This window comes from Hyaena hyaena, unplaced genomic scaffold, assembly GCF_003009895.1.
Source record: "Hyaena hyaena isolate Hyena2069 unplaced genomic scaffold, ASM300989v1 scaffold_460, whole genome shotgun sequence".
NCBI lineage: Eukaryota > Metazoa > Chordata > Mammalia > Carnivora > Hyaenidae > Hyaena > Hyaena hyaena.
In genome coordinates this window covers 918,695-931,477 of record NW_024081091.1, presented here as the reverse complement: position 1 = coordinate 931,477, position 12,783 = coordinate 918,695, and the positions used below count along the sequence as shown (strand labels likewise).

General features: G+C 36.7%; 1 pseudogene; it reads right to left on the bottom strand.

The window, feature by feature from the left end:
- Positions 1–635: 635 nt before the first annotated feature.
- LOC120246235 lies at positions 636–1,976 on the bottom strand (annotated as a pseudogene).
- Positions 1,977–12,783: the final 10,807 nt, after the last annotated feature.

Here is a 12,783-nt window from a genome sequence, read left to right as displayed (position 1 = left end):
ATAGGAAACCAACTGGAAAAGAGAGACAAAAATGATTTAAGAAATCATCATGCTTACAATACTGATTTTTACTCTAGCATTTGGCCAAAAGATTGTCTTTTCCAATAGAAATATAAGAGTGCCATTTTGGTTATAATTGCTTACACTAGAGACTTACTTAAAGACAATACCTCAAAATCTGATTGATTTATTATTATTATAATTATTTTTATTTTTTCAGTTATGACAAGGGAATACTTGGGGAGCCTGGGTGGATCAGTCAGTTAACTATCGGACTCTTGGTTTCAGCTCAGGTCATGATCTCGTGATTCTTGAGTTAAAGCCCCACATCAGGGTCTGTGCTGACAGTGCAGAGCCTGCTTGGGATTCTCTCCTTCCTCTGTCTCTCTGCCCCTAGCTCATTTGAGCTCTCTCTCAAGCAAAATAAACTTAATTTTTTTTTAATGACAGGGAATACTTTATTCAAACCCATCAGAGAAATTAAACAAAGCATTGCGTTTTCAAGTATAAGTTAGTGATTGTATATGAAGAGTATATACTGCTACATACAAATTAACTGATTAGAACACAACTTTCAATGTTTGAAGCAGAATAAACTTCCCTGTAAAAGTAGCACTTTTGTGACATTTTTAATTTTAGTATTCCTCTCCTTCTTCTTTACCCTCTTCTTTAATAGAATCCACACCAACTTTCTCATAATTCTCAAGGGCAGTCATGCTATCATAGGCCTCAGGAAACTCTCCATCCTCCATGCCCTTACCTAATTCCAATAAACAAAGACATACTTGGCATCCATCAGGTCAGATTTGTGGTCTAGGAGAACCCAGGCCTCAGCAATGACTGTGGTGTTGCTCAGCATGTACATAGCTTGCTGTACTTTGGCCAGTTATCCGCCAGGTACCACAGTGGGAGGCTGGTAATTAATACCAGCTTTGAGGCCAGTGGAGCACCAGTCCATATACTGGATTGTACGATTGATCTTGATGGTGGCAATGGCAACACTGACATCTTTCAGAATCATGTCACCACAGAACAACAGGTAGCAAGCCATGTATTTACCACATGGCAAGGGCCACATTTCACCATCTCTTTGGCTGCCTCAAAGCATGTAGTGGTGGTCTTTGCTACAGAAAGTTGTTCATGGTAGGCTTTATCAGCAGAGGTGACAGGAACAGGTGTGGCCAGAGGGAATTGGATACAGGGATAGAGCATCAGGTTGGTCTGGAATTCTGTCAGATTGACATTTAGGGCTCCACCAAATCAGAGGGAGAAAGTGATAGAGAATATAATTTGACCTTTTAACCTATTCAGGTTACTTCAGGTTGGGTGTTCGATATCAAGATTTGTACAACGGATGTCATAGATTGTCTCATTATCTGCCATGAATGCACAGAGTGCTCCAGTGTGGCGTGGATAGTGAGGATGGAGTTGTAGGGTTCAACTACAGCTGTGGAAACCTGGAGGGCTGGTAAATGGAGAACTCCATCTTGGACTTCTTGTCATAATTGACATAGAGATGTTCCATCAGCAGGGAGGTGAACCTGGAACCAATTTCCTCTCCAAAGCTATGGAAAACCCAAGAAGCCCTAAAGACCTGTACACTGGTCAAACTGTACAGTTTCCTAATTTGGTCCAGGACAAAGTTAATGATCTCCTTGCCGATGGTGTAGTGTCCTTGGGCATAGTTACTGGCAGCATCTTTCATGTCTGTGATGAGCTTCTCAGGGTATAAGAGCTGGCGGTAAGTGCCAGTGAGAACTCCATCAATGACCATAGGTTCAAGATCTACAAACACTGCCCTGGGCACATGCTTGCCAGCATCCATCTCACTGAAGAAAGTGTTGAAAGAGTCATCTCCCCCAATAGTTTTGTCATTTGGCATTTAACTATGGGGGTGGATATGACTATTGGTGTTCCAAGCAATAGAGCTCCCAGAAGGCATTGCCAGTCTGGACACCAGTTTGGCGAGCATGGATGGAGATTCATTCAAGTGTTGCTGCTGCTGCTTTGCAGCTGTCAGTCAGATGGTGGAGAGGAAAAGGGGACGTTGTTGATTATTACAGTGCTTACTGGGCATGTGCTATTATGTAGTGGGCAAAAGCCAAGAATGCTGCTAAGCATCCTATAATGCACAGGACACCTACACCTACAATGAAATGTATGCAGCCCAAAATGTTAATAGTGGGGCTGTTGAGAAATCCTGATGTCAAGTTATGAGGAAGGAGAGGAAAAATACAAGAGAAGTTAATCCTGCCCCTACTCAGTGATTCCTCAAAAGGAAGAAGCAGATATGCTAGAGTTCCTTATGAAGGTGTGGTGTTTCAGAACTAGAGGAAACTGGGGTTTTACTTTACAACTGAGTTTGTAAGCAGCAACTCACAAAGATGTCCTACCATGCTGAAGCTTGGATGGGGGAAAAAGAAATATGGCAGCATGGTGAGGAGTTCTGGACATAGGATGGCTTCCAGACCATCCTCTGATTTCCCACTTCACTAAAGTAGCATGGGAGTGATCCAAAAATTCCTGTAGACCCAGGGAGCCTGAGAGTTAGGGCCATGTGCTTTCCAGTAACTAAATACAACATAGAGAATTTCATAGAAGTCTCCAGAAGGTAAGTGGTGTAAAGTCATCAGCTGAACTTGTGGAAAGCTGAGGTGACTGTGCTCTCAAAGGGAGCAGCAAACCCTGCCGTTCTCCATAAATGATCATCCCAGATCTGACAGCTGCTTGCCGCCAAAGACTTCTGCCATAAACAGTTCATGCCCCGTCCTAGCTGAAGGTCCCTAGGGAGCTGAGTGAGCTTCTGGGAGCAAGCAGTCAGGTCCCAAGTGAGGCAATTAAGATGGCTTTGTGAACACTTTGAGATGGAAGTTAAACAAGATGGTAACTACTTGAAACAAACCAGGGCAAGAGAGTGAAAATCTCCAGTGGACTCCATAAAGATTTCTGCATGAAGTGGGGGAGATCAGAAACTTGGATTGAGTTGAAAAAAGTTCAGTTTTAGGACATCTTAATTTTATTGACTCATACTGCCAATATTTCAGATTTGCTGCACATTTAAAAATTAATATTGATTATTCAACTATTATATTTCCCTTATTTAGGAATTGACTCCCTGGCCCGATTCCTTTTAAACAGGATTCAAGATTATATATGAAAGTATTTTACATTTATATTGTGCTTATACTGATTTCTGAAATCAGCTTATGCTGATTTTGTTATATATGTCATAATTTTCTGTCACAATAAATATAGTTATTAAACTATTTTATGATTATTTCTTGACAATTGGCTATAATAGAGTTTATCCATGAATGTTTTTGTAATACTATAAAACCAGTACTCAATTTAAAGAAAAGCATCAGGAAATGAGGGATCCGTAAAATCAGTATCACTGGCCCACCTAGGTTTTAGAAGAATATCATTAAGGATATAGTTATATTATAGAGCAAAATATAGCTTTATTTTATGGAGAACTGCTAAATAAATGGAAAAAATTTTTTGGTAAAAATCTCCATAAATAAATCTTTGTGTCTGAAGTAGCTATTTTAAAAGATTGTAAGAAGCTTACAGAAATACCATGGTATTACTTAAATAAATTCAAAAAGAAAACCCAATGGCAAGAAAACTTTATCTTGCCCTTCTCCAATTTCTTTTCTTATTCCATTTTAGGAATGACTTATTCATATATAAACTTTCTGGATGCATACAAGTGGCCCTGTTAGCAGTCTCTTGTTCATCCTTGACAGTGGAAGTTTCCAGCTGCCCTTTGGGTTCTGCCCTGGTCACTACAACACTCACCTTCTACTACCTAAGATCCCCCCACCCCTGCCCCTTTGCACTCCTCATCCTGCACACTAAAGCCTTTCCCCATTACTGCTTTTCAGCGATGCATCTCATTGTCATACTTCCACCACAGAGAGTAAGGGCTGGGAAGAAGCAAGGTAAGAGTTTAGGAAATGTTGGATAGACACTAATGAGTCATTATTTCAGATTGACATAGTAGATATAATCTCCGATGGGCACTCCCATCTTAGCGCTGCCACTGCAAAAGGTAAACTATTCTTTGGCTTAATTGCACACATTTCCTGGGTTTCAGTCTATTACATGAGCCAAGAATTGGGGAATTTAGGCTGTTGCTTATTGTTTTTCTTTGAACTATCCAGTGCTATCAGAAACATCTGCTCAACCTGCAGCCCTTGAAAGCGTCTTTCCTGGCATTCTGTCCTTATGGTAGTTGCTCAATTCTCAGAGCCTTCAATGAGCTCATTTTTTTCCAGATTACAATACATAAAATGTGAATTGTAGATATGTTATATCATGCTGGGTGTTAAGGTTATTCTCCTAGAATATGAGGTGAACTTTGGTTTGTTTGTTTTCAGCCTTAATTAAGCAAGATGAATAATTCTAAATTCCATCTTACTTACCAAGATTGTTTAAGGTTAGATCACTGTGGTACAGCTCTGGATGCCCTGTGTATCATCATGGTAGCCCCTCCAGTGTCACCCCTGCAAGCTACTCATGGTATCATTTTTTCCCCGTCAGAATTCTTTATTCCAGAAACCACAATTTGGGTGGGGTTTGTGTGTGTGTGTGTGTGTGTGTGTGTGTGTGTGTGCGTGTGTGTGTGTGATTTTGAGCTGCCTAACAAATTATTTGGAAAAAAAATAAACAAATATAACAGGAAAGCTGGAGAAATAGCCTCAGAAAAACTCAGAAACCCTAACTGGTTAGACGCCTAGGCAAGGTCATCTAAGGAAATATCTGTGGGGAGAAGGCCAAGGCTGCCTCCACTGGATGTTGGATTTGGCTCCTGGCTCTGCTGTGCCTGGACTGTGGAGGCTACTATTGGCAGGACCTGATTACTTCCCCTAGACAGTCAGAATTAATTCTAACATCGTTCTACTGCCTGGCATGAGGACCTAACTGATGAAGCACGGCTTTCAGCAATCAGAGAGAACACATGTCTAATTTTAAAGCTTCTTTATTGGAAGGTGGTCCTTAAATTTTACAAAGTTAATGCATTGGTAAATTTCCTCAAATAAAAATAAGGGCCATGGGCTAGAAATATTCCAGTGCTTTTTCATATTTACTCTCCATCCTTTCACACCCTGCTCTCTGCCTTGATGCAGACTTGTACAGACTCCATCAACTCATCCTTTTATTGTCTGGCTTCAGCTGGGGTACCCAAGGCAAGGAGCCAGTACAGGAGGGGAGAGATATGAAGGTCTTTCTTTCTTTTTCTCCTGGCAGGGACTCCATGGACTGTCTATCTCACTTGACAGGAATATTAACTTCTGTAGGAGTCTTCTCCAGTTTTTTCTAGCTTTCTGGATCACTGGGATCCTATAATTTTTCCCTTTGCTCCCTCAAAGCTATGGATGGTGATGGCATGAGAGCGTGCACTATTCCTTGTGACATCCTATACACTATCCTCATTTCTGTAAATTGCCCCTTAATTAAATCCTTCTCCAATTATCATCATGTAGATGTGAAATCTGTTTCTGACTGGGACCCCAACTTATACAGGCACCCTCAAAAATGTCAAGTGTCCTCCTTCAAGTTGTTTCTCCCTGTGGCCTCAAGCAGAGCTGTCCTGTAAGGAACACCACTTACCTCCTCTCTGTTTTCCCCATTGTGGTCTTTCTCTACTTTCTGAAAGTAGACACCTTTTCAAGAAAAAGAAGTAATTTCAGGGCTATTTTATCGTAATCGTGACATGAAAGGACTTAGAGAAGGAAATCCCAAAGCAAAATGATGTAAAATAGAGAAAACTGGGACAAAAACTATCGTGTGGAGGAGTGGAGTGTTTTAACCCTTGAACTCCCAATAAGGACACAAACTGATCATACCAAAGTTTTACACGATGTTTTTTACTTATAAAGCAGCACATTATATGTGGGTATGGAAATGGGCATTGGAAGGTAGGGTAAGGGAAAGGCAGTTAGAAAACAGAGTAGTGGCCATCACCTACTGTTTAGCAGTAAATGAAACAGCACATTGTAATCTGCTTATTTGCTACAGGCTATTATATTGGAATGAGTCATGTAGCCAGTCAGGTAGCCAGTTAATGACTGATTGATGTCTGTATATAAAATCAACATATTTTTAAATTTATATATTTAGGAACATCTCTGGATGTTTAGATTTTAAGATTTGTTTGGTGCCTCAATGCCAGAATCTACCTTCAGTTTGGTAGTTAAATGACACTATTATTTTTCTATTTTATGCATTATATTTTATTGTTATAATGGTTTAATGCATAATTCTTTCCATGTACAACCTACTTTTGTAGAAGTATATCAAGAGTTTAGGCTAAAAGAATAAAAAAATGGGGGAATTCAGGCACTGGAACATGGGGATAGTTGATAAAATATAGTTAGAGAAAGTAGTTCTTGGGTGTGCTTTTCATCACAATGTATGTGTATAATTCCCTATTTTGCTTTGGCATGTGGCTCGAAGTAGATTTCTGTACCTGGCATAATCACATCCTTCCTAGTTTTATGCAAAAAGAAACAGATGTCACCCGTATTCTTTCTATGTCCCTTTTGTGCATATGTCTAAACCCTGCAGGCTGCTTACTGTGAATACCCATGACTCTGCTGAGGGCTCTGGTATAGCTGTAGGGGCATGCTTGCTCCATATATAAGGCCAGCTAAAAGGGCAAGTAAAGGCTCCAACGATGGCAGAAGGAGACTTAGTGGGAAAATACCTTAGTTTTTCTACCCCTTAATCGTGATGATATCATCTCCCCCAACAGCCCTAATAGGCTTGAGCCCACTTGCCCAAATTGATACCTAGTCTGATAACCCACCTTTTATTGGTTTCTTTGTCTTTCCCATCATACTGTTCCACTCTTGAGTGGTGCTTCCTGGGATCACCTCTCAAATAAAGTACCTATACTTGAATCCTTGTCTCAGCAATGGCTTCTGGAAACAAAATAGACAGTTGATGCCAAAAATGGTCATAGAAGACCCTCAAGACTAGATTCTGGAACTGGATTAGTCACCAGCCATATGGAAACAAGGACCCTATATTTGGTGGTAAGCTGTGGTGCTGTAAATATCTCTTATGATAAGAGTCTCACCTGTAGTGAATTGGAATGGGTTATAGGGAAATGAGATGCCTGAGTTCAGGCATTACTTCTAGCTCTTGGGAAATATGGGTAATGGTAGTCATTAGGATATAGAATTGGTTGGCATATGATAGGTAATGGTATTTATAGGGATATGGCATTGGTTAGCATATGACAACTGAAATGAAGCCTTGTAGGATAAAAGTGACAGGCCTGAAGCAACCAACTATCAGCGTAACTTGGTATGATACAAAGGCCTTTTCTTCTAAGAGTAGGAGGGCAAACTGCTGACAGAAGTACATAGTGAGCTTATTCATATTCCTGGCAAGGCTCCTACACTGATGTTTGGGCCCTTCTGGGGAAGGAAAGGATTCTGATAAATGGGATAAGGATGATCTGGTGGATACTTTAGGAGGAAAGAGATTATTTACTAAATGAGTTATAGAATCTGTATATTTTATACAATAGAAAGCACTGGGGAAAAAGTGCTTGAAAATGAATGGTGAAACTGCTAGACCATGGTAGAAGGTAGGGAGAGGAATTTAAGGCAGAAAACGCAGTTTATTGATATGGGGTATTCTCCTGCTATTCAAGATAAAAGTCATAGAACTTCCTTGGAAGAAATTTCTTAGAAAATATTAAAGAAGCAATGAATAGTCTTAGTAATATGGGTATGTTAGAATGACTTTATTATGTACTACTGGAGAGTAAACCAGTTGACTATGTTCTCAGGCAGGACTTAGTAGTTTTTTCTGTAAAGTGATAGAGAATGTGATAGTAAATGGCACATAAATATCGTTGAGAAGTAGAGGTATCTTCTGTAGATCAATTAATGATAGGAATTGGGAATGATGCCAATTTGTAATTGCTGAGGCCATGTCGCTACACTTAACTATCAGAGATGTGTATGTAATTCATTAGACACCTGTCACTTGATGAGAAGTTGCTTGTATTGCACCTTCCATATACTGGGGAAGAGACAATCCATCCTTATTTCCAAGGATGGGTTTTTACAATTTGGGTTTACTTTTCTACCTGCAATGCCTCAATCAGCTCCCATGTCCAAAGATTTGAGACTGCACATACCTCTGCCTTCAGTCTATGGTAAAGGAGTTATGACATTAAGCACTTAACCACAGGATTTACTCATCCCACCATAGACTGTACCCTTCAGAAGCTGCCAGCCAGTTATGACTTTAACTGGATCTCTAAAAAGTTATTCCATAGTTCTATTCATATATTTCTGATAATGGATAACATTCCTTTACTGAGTTCTTTCCCTTCTCTGCTTCACATCTTCACTCCCCACTGATGTTTCCTTGGGATCACATCAGTAATAAAACACTTGCACTTGAATCCAAGTCCCAGGATTTGCCTCTGTCAAATCCCAAATTGAGAAATATATCTGACTTAAAAGATAGATAACTAAATGATGTATTATTTCTATCAGTTAGATATGGGGTCAGCTTCAAGTAATAGGAAACCATATAATTAAAAGCTTAAATACATTATGTAAATTAAATTATGTTTAACATAATTACAAATGAGAGATCTTCAATCTAGGGCTGGTACCGTCTCTCAGTTATGCCAGCAGGATCAGGATCTTTCTCAGGTGTTCACATATACACTTTATTCCCCTATGTCACAAAAAGGCTATGACATCATGTGATGTAACATAGGTCTCATATCATTTTCCAGGCAAAAAGAAGTAGGAAACATTTACAGGAAAATAGAATCAGAAGATATCTACTTAAATTTTTTTCAGTGGGAGCAGTGAAAACCTGGATACCTCTAGCAGCAAAAAGTTTGGAAAGCTGGAGTTCAAGTAGTTGAGTTTATGAGCTTTTGCAGCCTTTATAATAAAAGCATGGGAGAAAAGGGATGAAAAGGGAGGTTCAATCAAGCAACACATAGTGTTACTATATGAATAGGCAAACTCAGAATTAAAAAAAACTGACCTCAGTTTTAATCTAATTTTTCCCATTTTCCTAAATAAATAAATAATAGGGTACAATGTTAAACTATAATACTCCTTAGAGTGTTTTAAATGTAAAAGGACTTAAAATAATTCACTACATTTAGTTGCCACGTTTTCACATGCTTTATTTATTAATTTGAAAAATATATATTAAGAACCGACTAACTGACTTTTGTGAGCAACACAGACAAGATTTCTACTCTTCTTTAGTTTCTGTTCTATATATAAACTCATTCAAACTGCCTGGTTGCAATAGAGTAACTGATAAGAATTATTTATTTGGGGGAAGGCATAAAAACTCATTAAAATTTGCGAGAATTTTAAAAATTCTAACCATAAAAACATTATTATCCTATTAATAATGAGAAAAACATCATAATTAACTTTTCTGATTCTTAAAGCTTTGTCTAGAATTTCCAAATAATTTTAATACCTATTTTTCTCATACAAAGACATCCAGAATCTTTAGCCTCAAAAACTGTAAATTGTTGAATTTTCAAAAAGGCACAAAATATAAAAACTATAAAATAGGTTATACCTGGTTTTGCTCATAACCCTGAATTATTGACAACATTCCTTATACTTGACTATTTGCTATTACTTGCATCTTTGCTCTGTAGACTCGGGCCTTCGACTAAATAGCGTCAGATGAGAGCTGACACTAAAATCTGGAGCATTCCATTATTTTTCGTTTTTTTTGTGTCAGCAAATGATTTTTCTCTGCCAATTTTCTCTGTTAGGCTAATGGTCTTACATATTTTTAATTGCTATTTCTATCTGTACACATATATTTTCACACCTCCTATAAGTAATATAACAGCAAGATTTTTATCACCACAACTGGTGGACACCTGGGTAATTCTATTGACCATTTAGGGAAATGTTCCCAAGCTGTAACAAAGCCATTTCTATGTGCTCACTCACTTTACCCTGCAGCTTCTCTGAAAGCTGTTTTTGTAGTAAAAAAAAAAAAATCCCTAAAAAAATCTTTCCTCTTTAAATGCTTAAAATTTTAAATCCAAAACATAAAATTATAAATAATATATATATAAATTTTGCAGTGATCTTCATTTTAGCAAGTACAGTGTTTCCTCTAATTTTATCAATAGTTTAGTTAAAACATGTATTGAAAATATAAAATATATGTTATAATTATTTATAAAGATCATTTCTGGAAGTTTAACTTAAAAAATTCAGCTTTATTAAGTTATAATTGATATATAAAGTTGTAACATAATTAAAATGTATGTAGTGGTAATTTGGTATACATAGACATTGTGAAAAGATTCCCCCATGTAGTTAATTAATATATCTAACACCTCACATATTTATCTTTCTTTGTTGCTGTAGTTGAGAATATTTAAGTTCTACTTTCAGCAAATTTTAGTTATATAATCAGGTGTTATCAACTATAGTCACCATGTTTTATATTAGGCTTTGTACTTTATATTATAACTGAAAATTTGTATTGTATCTTTTCACCAACCTCTTCCTATTCACTCCCCATCCTCCCAGACCCTGGCAACCAACTACCAACTAATTTTCTACTATTTCTATGAGTTTGACTTAAAAAAATTTTTTTAAGATTCCACATATAAGGGATATCATGCAGTATTAGTCATCTCTGTCTGGTTTACTGCACTTAGCATAATGCCCTCAAGTTTGATGCATGTTGTAGTAAATGGCAGGATTTCCTTCTTTCTCATAGCTGATTAATATTCCCTTGTGTTTGCATATATACATACCAAGTTTTCTTTCCATTCATCCATCAACAGACACCTAGGTTATTTCCATGTTTTGGCTATTATGAATAATGCTGCAACAAACAAGAGAGTGCAAATATCTTTTCAATATCTTGTTTTCTTTTCTTTTGGATACTATACATAGAAGTGAAATTGCTCTATCATATGGTAATTCTATTTTTAATTTTTTGAGGAATCTCTACACTGTTTTCCAGAGTGGGTGCACCAATTTACATTCCCATCAACAGTACACATTTCTTTTTTCTCTATATTCTTGCCAATTCTTGTTATCTCTTGTCTTTCTCAGTTGGCCATTCTAATAACTGTGAAGTGAAATCTCATGGTCATTTTGATATCTATTTCCTTGATGATTAGTGTTGTTGAACTCCTTTTCATTCAACTTTTGACCATTTGCATGTCTTCTTTAAAAAAAAAAATGTCTATTCAGTTCCTCCACCACTTTTTAACTGTGTTTTATTTTTTGTTACTTAGGTGTATGAATTTTTTCTTTAATATATATTTTGGATATGAATTTCTTATCAGTTATATGAGTTGCAGATATTTTCTCCCATTCGATAGATTCACTTTATTTTTTCTGTGTGGAAACTTTTTAGTTTGTGGTAGTCTCACTCGTTCATTTTTGCTTTTGTTGTCTCTGCTTTTGATTTCATATCCAAAAGTTATCGCCAAGACCAATTTCAGGGAGCTTACCACCTGTATTTTCTTCTGGGAGTTTTATGGTTTCCAGTCTTAAATTTAAGCCTTTAATCTATTTTGAATTGATTATTGTGTATGTTGTAAGGTAGGGATTCTTTTGCATGTGGCTGTCCAGTTTTCCCAACACCATTCACTGAAAACACTATTCTTTCCCAATTGTATATTCTTGGCTCCTGTGGTATAAATGGATTGTCCAAATAGGTATGGGTTTATTGCTGGGCTCTCCATTCTATTTCATTGCTCTATATGTTTGTTTTTATGTTAATACTATACGGTTTTGATTACTATAGTTTTGTAATGAAGTTTGAAATCAGGAAGTGTAGTGCCTCCAGCTTTGTTCTTTCCCAAAATTGCTTCACCTATTTGGGGTCTTTTGTGGTTCCATACAAATTTATTTTATTTTTAAAAATTTCTGTGATTAATACTGTTGAATTTTGATAGGGATTGCATTGAATCTATAGATTCCCTTGCACAGTATGGACATTTTAATAATATCAATTCTTCTAATCCATGAACAAAAAGTATGCTTCCATTTATTTATGTTTTCTTTCATGAATGTCTTATAGTTTTCAGTGTATATATTCTTCACCTACTTGGTTAAATTTATTTGTAGGTATTTTACCATTTTTGATTCAATTGTAATAATTGGAACTGTTCTCTAATTTCTTTTCTGATAGTTTGTTATCAATAGAAACACACTGAGTTTTGTATATTTATTTTTCAGTCTGCAACTTTATTGAATTTGTTTATTCTAACAGTTTTTTGGTGGAGTCTTTATGATTTTCTCTATATGAGGTCATATCATCTGCAGACAATTTTACTTTGGATGACTTTTTTTTCTTGCGTAATTCATCTTACTAGGACTTTCCCCAGTAGTATAAAAGTGGTAAGAGTGGACATCCTTGTTCCGGATCTTGCAGGAAAAGCTTTCAGCTTTTCAACATTAGGTGTGATATTATCTGTGGGTTTGTTATATCTGTTCTTTATTATGTTGAGTTATATTCCCTTTATACTCAGTTTGCTGTGAGTTTTTATCATGAATGGATGTGAAAAATTATCAAATGTTTTTCTGCACCAATGATGCAGAGATGATCATATGATTTCCACCCTTCATTTTGCTGAGGTGATATATCACATTAGTTAATTTAAAATATTAAATCATCCTTGCATCCCTGGAATAATTTACATATGATTATGGTGTCTGATCCTTTTATTTTTTTTTAAATAAATAAAATAAATTTTATTTTATTTATTTATTTATTTATTTATTT